The sequence below is a fragment of the Cajanus cajan genome, chromosome 7 (assembly GCF_000230855.2).
Source record: "Cajanus cajan strain Asha chromosome 7, NIPB_CcT2T_4, whole genome shotgun sequence".
Taxonomy (NCBI): Eukaryota; Viridiplantae; Streptophyta; class Magnoliopsida; order Fabales; family Fabaceae; genus Cajanus; species Cajanus cajan.
The window spans coordinates 13,731,375-13,745,066 of record NC_138523.1 but is presented as its reverse complement, the minus strand read 5'-3'; positions in this window follow the sequence as shown (position 1 = coordinate 13,745,066).

Sequence of the window (13,692 nt, the reverse complement as noted above, 5' to 3'; positions counted from 1 at the left end):
ATGTAATAATTAATATCGTTTATTGTTTTCATCATTATAAATTTAATTAATAATATGATTAAATAAATAAATATATAAAAGACTAAGTGGACTTTGTGATCTCAAAGTTTCACTTCTTTATAAATTTTTTTATTAAATTTTTTTCTCATGAATTATGCTAAGATCATTTCTCTATCAAAATATTAATAGAGTGTTAATGTGACATATTTGATGTGATTAAACTTAATAAGGTGGCATTTCTAACCAAAATCTATTTATCTTTTATGTCTAGAATTTTCACTTTTTTATTATTAATTTTGTCATAAGTAATTCTTCTTGTAATTTATACCTAAAAATAGTTAAAATATGTTTGATTACTCATAAAGATTCTAAAAAATATTTATACAAGTTTTTCTATAGTTAATTTTTTTTATTACATTTGGTTTCAATAGTATATTTCTAGATATATAAATATTTTTTCAAAAATATCCTTTATTAAAATAACATCATTAATTTTTTTTTACTCAAATCTTATTACAAATATGAAATTAAACTTTTTTATAGTCTAATTACTTTTTTAAGATAACAAAAAAATAATTATATTATAAAAAATTATATATAATAATATTTGTATTTGATAAAACTTAAACTATTATAAAACTTGATAACTTATAGTTAAAATTATTTAAATACAAAATTCAACAAAGAAATAAACAAAGTAAAATGCTATCTTATAATTAAGAAGGTTAAAATTATATTATTTCATTTCATTTAAAAAAAATGTTATCAAATACTATTAAACTATAAAAATAAAATAAACTTTAATATTATTATTAAAATTAATAAGGTCAAGAAATAATGAAATACATTAAAAGAAAGAAATAGCGATACGGGAGGGAGGGTGAGGAAAGATAAATGGGGAGAAGGAGAGACAGAGATGGTGTGAGAGAGTGAGAGGGGGAAAGGGGGGGAGAGAGAAAGTGAGAGAGAGAAAAAAAATAGAAGGAGAGAGATATTTTGTAAAGATGAAACTTAATTATAATTTTTCAATTTTAAAAGAAAATATTGTGGTCTTTTTATATAATCCTCTAAGTTGGGAAAGTTGAAGCTTCAATCTCCCTCATGAAAATGTTTTTGTAGGAAAGGATAAAAATGGTTCTCAAGAAATAATATTTCCTAGAAATCTTTTTCTTTTAAACTTGATCCCAAACATAGGAAATAAATATTCTCGATCTAAGATTTACAAGAAACTAATAACTTATCCCCTACCAAATGCTCTCTTAATTAATGTTGGATTCATGTATTGGAGTTAGGTTAGTTTGAAATAGCAAATGTTATATATATACTTGTTTTATGAATCATATTTGCTTTTAAATACTTGTATAACAGTTACTTTCAATATGAATTTGTTAACTTGAATCTCTCAATATGAATTTATTTATTACTCTTAAGGCAAGGTACATGGCGTAATGCTAACATTTTCAAATTAAGGACAATTTGTAAGTTATTAACATGGAGTGTGACTTATTGTTGAATCTTGCCTAATTATAGTTTTAATAATGACAAATTTTTAGTTTCAAATTTAGAATATAAAAGTTCACATTTGTGTACTAATAAGTTTGTTCAAGTGTTTTAACAATATTTAAATCTGATAAGAAGGCTACATGAGTCCATGATTCCTTGAATAGTAAAAGAAATTCACAAGAAATCCTTGTAAAGAAGATTCAATTTTGGTGGATTGCCTATTAGCATTGAAAATATGTTTTTCTCAAGCAAGAAGATGAGTATCCTAAGTCTTTTATTAGAAACATTCAAGTTAAAAATTTCTTCTTAAGAGAAATGTTGAAGACTTGGTTAAAAAAAGTAATACTTTGAGTTGACTATCAAAAGGGTTCAATTAAAACATAGTTTCTTAGAAGACATGTATTGAAGATGTTGTTTATAAGGCATGAAGTGAAAACTTACTCAAAAGGCATCTATAAAAAGCTAACAAGACCAGAAAAAATAAAGTATAGTAATCTCAACATCTACTTAAAAAATAAGCAAGCCACAACAAATCTTCTTTTGATGGCTATAAAGGGAAGACAAAAGTCTCGTTTTAAAGTGAGCAAGATCAAAGAAAGAAATCAACTACACAAGCTAACAAATTGTAATCCTTGCTTCATCCTCTATTTCCTCTAGAGATTTCTACTTCATTATATATCAATTTGGTAATAGAAAAAGAAATGTGAAACCTTCCTTAGTAAAAGCTCCACCAAAGGAGAGTTGTTTGTGGTCTTAGTGATTTGAAAGAACACAAAAAACCTATTATTGTGAACATTATCCTTACCCAGAACTAAATGTGCAGTGGTGTAACGAAGTAAAAAAGAAATCACAATAAGTGTTGTGTAGTCTCATAGTAGGTGACTTGGGACTGTTTTCTCAACAAGTGGTTGAGTGAAGAAATCATAGCAGGTGGCTAAGTGTTTATTACTAACAACAGTGATTGTGTAGTAGTGGTTTGTATCAGTAGGTGGTTGAGGTTATTGAACAACAATTGACTGTGACTAGTGAAAACCCCACAAGATTGTGTGAGGACTAGATGTAGTCTAGTTAAGGTGAACTAGTATAAATCATGTGTTTAATATCTCTCCCTTTTCCTTTTTACTTGTTTATTTAATTTACTACATTCATTATTAAACTACTCAATAATCTGATTGACAAACAAATATACTTAGAAACTACTTTCAGAAAGTACACCAAGTTTTAGTACTTAAAAGACTAGTCTTCTGAATAACATTTTTACAAAGAACAAATTTTTAAATAGATAACAATTCAACCCCCTTCTTGTAGTTTAACATTCACTTTACTTATATATGTTATGAACGTGGAGTATGACTTACCAACTTGGAGTGTGAAAAATGTAAGTGGTATAGCATAGGTATACTATGGTAGTACCAGTGGATTAGTATGCTCATTATAAGGTTCAACCATATGAAATCGAATTGCTACTGAATTATAGAGCACACTCGCATAATCCAACACATTTTTTAAATTTAGAAATGCATGCATGTTAAGCTTACATAAAGAATACATGTTTTCATAAATGTGGGAACCGATGATTAGGTACTTGGCTATATGTTAAACATGCTACTCTTACTATTGGATTCATGTGAGATATACAAGATTTATACATTAAAAAAGGTAACTAATGAATTATTATACTAGTTATTTAAAAGTCCAATCATTGAATTGTCACAATTAAATTACAAAATAAAATCATATAGTTTTGTATCATTTGGACAATCCATCCATGTTGGATGTAGACCTACACTTAAAGATATCTCTTAGTCAAATATATCAATCTAAACATGTTAAACACATAAAGAAAATATTTAGATCATGGGTGGAGCAGAAAAATAAGAATCATAAAGGGCCAGCCGCTAAACATTGTTATCTATTTTGCTCTTACTTCTAGTTTGTGTCTAAATCTCATTTAGCTCTATTTCACAATAATCTAAAATGATTCCAAACTTTCACTCTCAATACATGATAGTGTTGTATGCTAAAGACATGAACATGTTTAGTGACTCAAAGAAAGAATAACACACTTTTTATAGAGTTTTGGCCATCACAAAACTCAACAAAAAAACCTCCACATACAAGATAATGGGTACATTTATACGATTGTTGTAAAGATAATGGGTAGAACCTAAACTGATAATGGACCACATTAGAAATAACTTCCCCATGAAAATAGGAATATTTTCAAACTCAAAATATTCTCTTCAGCCAAGAGCACATCTAACCATGTTTGTTGCTATTACTAAGGAAGTAACCAATATTTTTCCACTTGGTTCATTTAACCTATTATCTAGCAAAACAAGAAACAAAAATATATGAATCATGGTGACAAGTCCTCTAAAAGTAAGTATTATCTCCCATGTATCACACTATATCAAGTCTCTCACATTAGCTCTTAAAATTGAATGATATTTCTAAAAAACATTTGTGCATAAAATAAATGAGAAAATATCAAACTGGATAAGAGTTTCATCAAAACAATAAATGTACTTAAAAAATGTCATGCCATGGAACCAAGTCTCATTCTTGCTACATGATCCTTGAAATTCTTTGGTGGCATGCCTTTAGTCAAAGGATCAACAACCATAAACTTTGTGCTAACTTGTTCAATGATTTTTTTTTCTTTTAACACATTCTTTTATGGGTAAATATTTGATGTCAATATGCTTACTTCTATTTCCACTTTTGTTGTTCTTAGCCATAAATACTACAACAAAGTTGTCACAATACAACTTCAATGACCTAGAAATAGAGTCTACAACTCTAAGGCTAGATGTGAAACTCTTCAACCTCCATAGTGAAAGTAGTAGTTAAGGTTAGCTTTGTACTTCTCTAAGGTACATCTTCACTGGCTAGCATAAAAATGTAACTAGATGTTGATTTCTCAATATCAATGCAACTAACATAGTCTGAATTGATGTAGCCAATCACTTTCAAACCATTAGTTCATTTGCACGTAAATATGTAGTCCTTTGTTCCTTGAAGATATCTCATTACTTTCTTTGTAGATTTCTAGTGGGCAACACCTGGCTTACTCTGATATCTTCCCAAAAATCCAACAACAAATACAATGTCATGTGTGGTGCAAACCTAAGCATACACAAGGTTTCCATCTGCTGAAGCATATCAAATATTTTTCATGTGTTCCCATAAAATCATTTTTGGGACATTGACTTAAATCAAGTTTATCATCCTTCACAATGGGAGCTATATTCGGTGAATAATCTTTCATATTAAATCTCTCTAAAACTTTGTTGATATAGGTCTCTTGAGACAAACCCAAAATGCCTCAAGATCTTTCTCTGTAGATCTTAATGCTAATGACATAAGATGCCTCTCCCATATCCTTCATTGCAAAGTTCTTTTAGAGAAATTCTTTCGCATCATATTACTTACCCTTGTCATTGGTTACTTGCAAAATATCATCCACATATAAAACAAGAAAACAAATCTTACTTGCAATAATCTTTTAGTATATACATTGATCCATGATGTTTTCTTCAAAATCAAATGAAGAAATAACTTCATGAAGTTTTAAATATCATTGGCAAGATGCTTGTTTTAATCCATATATGTATGGTAACTCATTACAAAAGGATAACATTTTGTCCTTCCTTTTGGGCTAAACTAAATGGGTGATAAGAGCTCTAACCAAAAGTTTCACGTCATCTTTGAGGGACATAATAACCTTGAAATTTATTCATTATAAATAAAACGCAACACAAGTTAGAAAGTTTAAAGGAAACAAACATAGATCATATGCTAGTTATGAAGAAGCAAAAACAGAATGCATAACATATTGTACAAAAATGGACCCATGAACAAGAATCCAATAATGCTCCTCCTTGTTGTCCAAAAATGGAAGATCCACTCGGCCGCCCTTCATCTCAATCATAGGGTGAGACAAAATTTATCATTGTCATCCCAATAAACATTTCATCCATGCTTGTCTCATTTTCATTTATTTTAATGTGGTTTGATTTAGTAATGTATTACAAAAAAAAGGATGTGAGTAGGGGCATGCCGCAACCAATATCACTTTTGATGTGTTTTTTGTGCAATAATGCATGGAACAACTGCTATCCCACATATGTATGCCCTTTCACTACACTTAGCCAATATTCACTTATATGATGTCAAGACAATAAATGAAATATAATATACTCGATATTATAGAACACAAGAAAATGGAGATATTAGGACTCATCTTTGTCTTGGTAAATTTGTAGATAAGGTTAACAATATGTTAGGGAAGATGTTCCAATGTCTTTACTTCGTTGCCATCTTGCAACAATTAGGAAAATAATCAGTGACTATAATTACTACAATATTAAGAATCTCATGGCTAACTTCAAAAAAATCATAGACAAGAAATTAGAATTATTGATGGAGTTGCCATATATTAACCAAAAAGTTTTGAATTCTAACTACTCAAAAGAAACCTCATGAATGACTCTTGCTCACATTCACTATTACTACCTGTTAGGCTTACTCGAAAATCATGTGACTCGAAAAAGGGTGTGAAAATTACTCAAAACAAAAGATAAAGGTCAACACCTACCAAGATTAAATTGAGAGCCTTATTTGTTCACATGTGAATGTGTTCGAATAGAATTAATTAAATTGAACAAAGGAGTGCTCGAAAATTTATCTGTTGTTCATTGAGGGGTTAAGCTAGAACGCGGTCTCGATAACAACTCGAAAATGTAATAGTAACTCGAAATTGTAGAGAGTTGTTATTGAAGGGATCATAACAGTTAAGGCGCACTAAGGTGGTTATTAAGGGTCGAATCGAGTAAAGTTGAAGCGTGAGGCGAACGGTTATGGGAAGTTACAATTTAGAGTCACGTAACAAGCATAGTGGATAGCGGTTATCCCCTAGTGGCGTACATGCATGAAATTAACCGTTCTTGATTGGCTCTATAAATACAGAAGCTACGTACCTTCACGGGGGTCAGAAAACTTCATACTAAAACTACACTCTAAAGCACTCTCTGCCTACGCTATGGCTTTCGTGCATGGAATCGTGTTTGGGTATGGTTGCTTCTTGACCACTCTTCTTTTTTCTTTTCTAGAATAGGATTAGTTTAGTTTAGTGTTCCTTATAATCACTTCATTTTTATTCACGTACATTTCTGATGATGTTGTAATGCTTGAAAAGTATGAACCATGATTTGTCTAGGAATTATATCTGTTGTTCATTCTGTTTATTTAAGCATCTACGTGCATGAACACTGTTTCTTAATAATCGTTGATGAATATCTGGAAAGCGGAAATTATTAAATTGTCTTCTAATATCTGGAAAGTAGAGATTATTAAATTGTCTTCTTACACTCTCGGACCTTAAATTACATACCTAAATTGAAACCGTTGTAATGCTAGTTCGAATAAAAAGAATCCATAAAACAAAATCCACCGTAAACAAATTGGCACGCCTGGTGGGACATTTTAAATCAAACATAATTGGACTAGTTTTGGGTATGTGTGTTGCAAGAGACTTAGGAGTGGAAGAACAATGTCTACGTCTAATAGAGAAACAGGCACTAACAATAATAATCACGTAGATGTAGAACAAACAAATTCTAATCCTGATAATGTGACCAGGGGGGCAACGTCTTCATCCCCTGTGTTACTCGAAAACACAGCTAGACAAACAAATGTTACTCAGGAACTAGCGAATGTCACTAGGGAATATCCCTGGGGTATGCCACAGAATTGGCGAAATACCCAACCTGTGCATGTCGAAATGCCAATACCATTAATAGGACCCAATTCACAAATGCATGTATCCCCACAGGGATATAATCCTGGGCCGAATGGCATGGGTTTTGTTATGCAAGACCCATATCAACATATAGGAACAAGTCAGGAGGGTTCTCTGATTCGACAAGGCAGTTATGTACCTACGGGTATTAGTAATCAAGCTATGATGGCTCTTCGACAACAAATGGACCATAGTAATCATGACATGGTTAATTTATTATCGACTCAAATGCATAATATTATGACTCCTCTATACGAATTGATAAACAAAATAGGAGATAAATTAGGGGATGGATCACCTTCGAGAGCCCTGAGTGCAAACCTGAATGAGATGGAAAATCCTGTGGGACATGGAAATTTTCATCAGAACGTAGTTCGACCGAATAGGAATCCCAATGATAACTTAGATCAAATGGTAGAAAGAATATTAAATAGACACGGATTCGATGTAGGTCGAAACGAACGTCCTTATTTTGTGTCAGCCTTCCCAGATTATATAACTCAGGTAGAACTACCCCGAGGAATAAAAGTACCAAAGTTTTCGAAATTTGCGGGAGAGTTAACCGAGTCAACAGTCGAACACATAGCGAGGTATGGGGTCGAATGTGGGGATTTGGCAAATAATGAGTATTTAAAAATGAAATATTTTCCAAGTTCATTGACTAAACACGCGTTTACTTGGTTCACAACCCTGCCCCCTAATTCGATACATACTTGGGTTCAGTTAGAAGGTAGTTTCCATGAACATTTCTTTAGAGAGGAAACGAAAGTGAGTATAGTCGATCTAATGAACATTAAGAGACAAAGCCAGGAAACTTTAGATGACTATTTAAATAGGTTCAGGCAATTAAAATCTCGATGTTATACTAATATACCTGAACATGAATTAGTTAGGATTGCAGCGACAGGGTTATATTTCTCGATACGCAAGAAATTAGTAAATGAACAGTTGAGAGATATGGCCTAGTTGGCCGAAAAGGTAAGGAGGATCGAACAGATTAAGCTTGAGAAAGAAAGATTAAGAAAATTTGATAAGTTTGTTTGAAAAGAAAAGGTCGCTTACTTAGAAAATTTCGAATTTAGTGAAGATTCTAACTGTGAGTTTTCGAGTGAAGATTTTGAGATCAATCTAGCAGAACTACGTCCTGGCCCCACGTATCAGTGTCAAATGTTAAAACCGGGAGATAGTGTAGAAGGAAATTCGACTAAGAAATATAGTTTCGACGTAACTAAAGCAGAAAATATATTTGATATCTTACTAAAAGATAAACAAATTGTACTCCCAGAAAATCATAAGATCCCATCATTCGAGCAGAGAAAAGGAAAGAAATTTTGCAAATATCATAATATGTATGGTCATTGGACTAACAACTGTGTGCGTTTCATGGATTTGATGGAAAGGGCGATTACTGATGGTTGCCTTGCTTTCGAAGAGAAGGATATGAAAGTAGACACAGACCCATTCGCTGCTCATACTGGATATGTCGAACCAGTTCCAGTGGGGATCAACATGGTGGATGTTGTTGTCGAGGATGACGAGAACATCGAACCAATTTCTGATGAGAAGCTCGAGGAATTAATGGAGGATTTTGCTAAGGAGCAGGAACCCATTTACCCAAAAGAAGGGGATAGTCTGGTTGAGTTCCTATCGAAGAAAAAAGAAGCTGACAAAGAGGTTATGTTGTGCCCTCGATGCAGTGCTGTTTTCGATAGAGCTGCGGCTAAGGCATTCGAAGAATCGGAAATGATGAAGAGCTATAAGGCTGAAAAGCTGCGTGAGAAAGCTAGACTCAACGCTCAGTCAAATGCTGGATTGACTATGAGGCAGGTTCATATGCCCCAATATAATGCTCCAATAGAGAAGATGGAGATGTATAACTCCTCGAGATTCGATAATACTTATGTGCCGAATGTGAATGTGCCTGTGGGAAAATGGACCGCTCCACCAAGGCCAACGATGGGAGGCATGGGTCGAGGAAAACAGGTAATGGGTTATACTGCACACCCAATGCAAGGAAGGCCTGGGAAGGCTCCAAATTCGATTACAAGGCCTAATAGAGTTACGACTGGAGGATATGGGCGTGGCTTTCGACAACCTTTTAACAATCTAACCAAAACTCAGTGGAGGAGACAGCAAAGGATGCGTAAAGCTACCTTTGAAGGTGTCAAGGGAAACCGTTTCTCGATTCCTATACCTCAGAAAGGGGAATCATCTCAAAAGTTCCTCGAGGATGATGAAGACATGATTACTGACTGTTTCGAAAGTGGTTTTGAGGACTCCCTGGAAGATATTTGTGGGGTGGTCTCCATTTTACCTTCCGAGTATGCTGGGGCTATGGAGTCTGTGAATGAACTAGAGGATATGCAGCGAGAAGACTTCTTTGATGACCCCAACTATGAATCCAAAATCATATGGGTCAATCAAATCTTGAGGGTTATCCCCAAGTTCAATTCTGCTGTCTTCGACTCTCCCACGGAGGAAATGAAAGGACACCTTAAGCCCCTATTGTTGACATTGATGATCGAAGGGCAAGAGGTGAATAAGGTTTTGGTCGATGGAGGCGCAGCTGTGAACATCTTGCCCAAGACAATGCTCAAGAGGTTTGGGAAATCTTTGACTGATTTAAAGCCTCACAATATAATGATTTCTGACTACGCAGGAAAGTCATCACAACCTGAAGGCATGATTCTGCTCGATGTACAAATTGGGAGTGTGAAGAGAACCACCATGTTTATAGTGACGCCGTCCAAGGAAAATTTCAATGTTCTGCTAGGTCGAAAATGGATCCATGGGGTAGGTGTTGTTCCTTCCACTGTGCACCAGAAGATTTTCTTCTGGAATGATGACGAAGGATTGGAGGTTCTCGAGGCCGACCAGAAGACATACGAAGTTGGCATGTATTTTGCTGATCAACAATTGACGGCATTTGCCAAAACTAAATCGTTCGACGCTTATAATTCTGGGATGATGGATGAAGAAGAAGGGGTCAAGAAAACTTTCTGCTGGGACATGAAGAGAGGATTCGTCATTTGAGCCGAAAAAGATTCGGCTCCACTGGAGGAATGAAGGATGAAGATCCTTACTCGAGCTTCTTAGCTCGAATATCGGCCTACGTGGCCGATCGAACGGCCAATATGGCCAAAGAAGTTGAAGGTGAAGAAGGACGTTTGAAAGTGAAAGAAATGGATGAAAAAATTACGGCCACCTCGGCCGAAGAAAAACAGAAAACAAATGTGGACTTCGGAGTTGAAAAAAACGAAGAAAAACAAAAAACAAAGGTAGACTTCGAGGTTGGAAAGAATGAAGGAAAAGAAAAAATAGAGAAAAACCGAGAGGACCAAGTTTCCTCGAGACAAACAGAAAAAGAAAAAATAGAAAGAGACTAGGAGGTCGAAAAAACCAAAGAATGCAAGGAGCAAGAACTAGAACCCAAGTTAGACTGTATTTTCGATGATTCGCCTCTGGGATTCGAAAGGGCCGCCAATGAAGAACATAAGTTAGAATCCCAAGACCCACTTGAAGAAATTAATCTGGGGACTGTCGAAAATAGGAAAGTAACTTATATCAGCAAGTTCTTGCAAGGGGAGTTAAAGGAGGAAATAATTCGAGTTTTGCATGAATACAAAGATTGCTTTGCATGAGATTATGATGAAATGCCAGGATTAGATCGAGAGTTGGTAGAGCACAGGCTACCCATGATCCCATGAAAGAAACCTGTGAAGCAAAATCCTCGAAGATTTGCTCCTGAAATAGTTGAAAAAATCAAGGGAGAAATTGAGAGATTACTGAAAGCGAAGTTCATCAGAACTTCAAGATATCCCGAGTAGATCTCGAATATAGTGCCGGTTATGAAGAAAAACGGGAAACTCAGAGTATGCATTGACTTTCGGGATCTTAACATGGCAACTCCCAAAGATGAGTATCCCATGCCCATTGCTGAGACTATGATAGACGCAGCTGCAGGTAATGAAATTATGAGTTTACTTGATGGTTATTCTGGATATAACCATATTTATATTACAGCTAATGATGTATCAAAAACTGATTTTCGATGTCCAGGTGCGTTAGGCGTGTACGAATGGGTGATGATGCCATTTGGATTAAAAAACGCAGGTGCTACTTATCAAAGGGCAATGAATTTGATATTCCATGATCTAATTGGTAAGTTTGTACAAGTTTATATTGACGACATAATTGTTGGATCGAAACGAAAAAAGGACCACCTAAACCATTTAAAATTATCTTTTGAAAGAATGAGAAAGCATGGTTTGAAAATGAATTCTCTAAAATGTGCTTTTGGTGTTACAGCAGGAGAATTTCTGGGGTTTGTCATACACCAGAAAGGAATTGAAGTTAATCGAAATAAGACGAAAGCTATCATGGAGACTAAACCTCCATCGAACAAGAAGGAACTTCAATCTCTCTTAGGTAAAGTAAATTTTTTTAGAAGATTTATCTCGAATTTGTCTGGTAAAACTAAAGTGTTCTCTCCTCTGTTACGTTTAAAAAAGGAGCAAGAATTTCGATGGAATGAAGAGTACCAGAAAGCGTTCGAGGAAATTAAAGTTTACCTGGCTCATCCTCCAGTGCTTTCACCACTCTCTAAAGGAAAACAACTGAAGTTGTATATTTCGGCTAGCGATTCGACTGTTGCGGGCATACTGGCGCAAGATGATGATAATGGCATCGAGAGAGTCATTTATTATTTAAGTCGAATGTTAGTAGGGGCAGAAATTAGATATTCCCCTTTAGAGAAATTATGTTTAAGTTTTTATGTTGCTTGTACAAAGTTGAAGTACTATATTAAGACTCGTGATGTTGTAATATTTTGTCGAAGTAATGTGATTAAGTATATGTTGTGTAAACCTGTTTTACATTCTCGAGTTGGTAAATGGGCACTTGCATTAACTGCATATTCGTTAACTTTCGAGCCATTAAAAGCAACTAAAGGTCAAATAATTGCAGATTTTCTCGCTGACCACTCGAAAGAGACAAAGGAAGTTATTTACTTAACCACAAAACCTTGACAATTATATTTCGATGGCTCGAAACACGAGTTAGGCGTTGGAATAGGGATTTTAATCGTATCCCCAGAAGGGTTCCCGACTAAATTATCCTTTAAAACGAACAAGAGGTACTCGAACAATGAAACTGAGTATCAAGCGCTAATAACAGGACTCGAAATGCTCGTAGAATTGGGTGCTCGAAATGTATTAATTCGAGGCGATTTACAATTAGTCATCAAACAATTAACACAAGAGTATAAATGTTTAAATGAGAAGTTAATTGAATTTAAAACTCGAGTTGTGAAGTTGCTTAATATTTTTGATGAAGTTGAATTACAACATATTCCTCGAGGCTCAAATGCCATTGCAAATAAGTTAGCTCAAACAGCCTCAGGGTATAAAGTAAGTAAAGAGTGTTTGGAGCGTCTATTGCATATAGAAAGTGAATTGATAGATCATCGAGAAATTCTGAATGTTGGGTCCTCGAATCAACGAGACTGGAGAAGTGAATTGATCGAATACTTGCAAAATCCCAATATAAAGGTGGAAAGAAAGGTCAAACTCCAAGCCCTCAATTATGTATTGCTAGATAATGAATTATATAAAAGAGGTTTCGATGGAATCCTATTCAGGTGCCTCGGAAGTCATGAGAGTTATATAGCCATGGCAGAGATACATGAAGGCATTTGTGGAGCACATCAGGCTGGAAAGAAGATGAAATGGGTTTTGTCGAGGAAAGGCTTGTATTGGCCAACTATGATTAAGGATTGTATCGAATCGCAAAAAGTTGTGAAGAGTGTCAAAAACATGGACCAATACAAAAGGTACCAGCAAGTGAGTTGCATTCGATCATCAAACCTTGGCTATTTCGAGGTTGGGCAATGGATTTAATCGGACAAATACACCCACCTTCCTCGAAAAATCACTAATATATTTTGGTTGCCATAGATTACTTTACAAAATGGGTTGAAGTTATTCCTTTAAAAGAAGTCGAGCAAAAAGACATAATTGATTTCGTCGAAGATCACATTATTACAAGGTTTGGGATTCCTCAAACAATTACCACTGACCAAGGAACAGTCTTCACGGGTCGAAAAGTCGCTCAATATGCGGAATCGAGAGGAATTAAGTTAATAGCTTCAACACCATATTATGCACAAGCAAATGGTCAAGTCGAGGCAGCTAACAAAGTAGTGATTGGGCTAATTAAAAAACATGTATCAAATAGGCCTCGAAGTTGGCATGAAACTCTTGTTCAAATACTATGGGCTTATAGAAACTCTCCGAGAGATGCTACACAAACTACCCCATATAAATTAGTGTATGGGCATGAGGCTATTCTTCCTATTGATATTAACTTACAATCAATTCACATATAGA